Source organism: Mauremys reevesii, linkage group 17, assembly GCF_016161935.1.
Source record: "Mauremys reevesii isolate NIE-2019 linkage group 17, ASM1616193v1, whole genome shotgun sequence".
NCBI lineage: Eukaryota > Metazoa > Chordata > Testudines > Geoemydidae > Mauremys > Mauremys reevesii.
The window spans coordinates 23,153,030-23,153,852 of NC_052639.1; the positions used below are offsets into that span (position 1 = coordinate 23,153,030).

The 823-nt window shown below is 54.7% G+C and overlaps 1 non-coding gene across 1 annotated transcript; it reads left to right on the forward strand.

Annotated features, from left to right (window-relative positions):
* Positions 1-285: 285 nt before the first annotated feature.
* Positions 286-367, forward strand: TRNAS-UGA. The gene has a single exon. It is a non-coding gene; the product is annotated as a tRNA-Ser (tRNA).
* The last annotated feature ends 456 nt before the right edge of the window (positions 368-823 follow it).

Genomic DNA, 823 nt, shown 5'->3' on the forward strand with positions numbered 1-823 from the left:
TGGAGGATGGGGATCCATTGGAGAGTGTCACGAGGAGTATCAGAGGGGTAGCCGTGTTAGTCTGGATCTGTAAAAGCAGCAAAGAGTCCTGTGGCACCTTATAGACTAACAGACGTATTGGAGCATGAGCTACTGCACATGGCTAAGCAAAGAGAACAAACCCCAAATCCCCCCTGTGCTTTGGGAGCCAGGTTTGCGGTGGGAATTCTGTAGTTAAGATGACTTGACACCTGGGCATTGGGATTATTTACCAGTTTCTCTGTCATTGGGGCAGTTTTGCTCACAGCTGTGATGGCCAAGTGGTTAAGACATTGGAGTTGAAATCCAATAGGGTTCCCCTGCGCAGGTTCAAATCCTGCTCACAGCGAGGTCTGTGTTTTTGCCAGTCCCTAACCCGGGCAATACCTCTGTGCAACCCCCTGAGACACTCTCAGTTCTCTCCCCGCCCCAAGTAAATCCTGTTCTGCTCCTTCCATAGAGATGCCTGGGACACCCTCACACTGTGTCCCTGAGGGGTCAGGCAAACTCTCAGCGCCTGAAGCCTCTGCCACTCACCTAGTGCCCCATAGACCAGCCATAGCCCTGGGTCTGCTCCTCTCTGTAGAGTGTGAAAGGAGCTGAGTCAGCGACTCCATGGGAGCTACGGGGCTGCAGAACCAACAGAGAAAAAATAGGTGCTCAGCGCCCACTGGCAGCCAGCTCCCCACCACCCCACAACAGGCCTTGCTGACAGGCTCCTCCTCTTCCCCTTCAGCACCTCCCACTTGCCAGTGATCAGCTGTTCAGTGGGGTGCAGGAGGCGCTGGGTGGGGAGGAAGAGGTG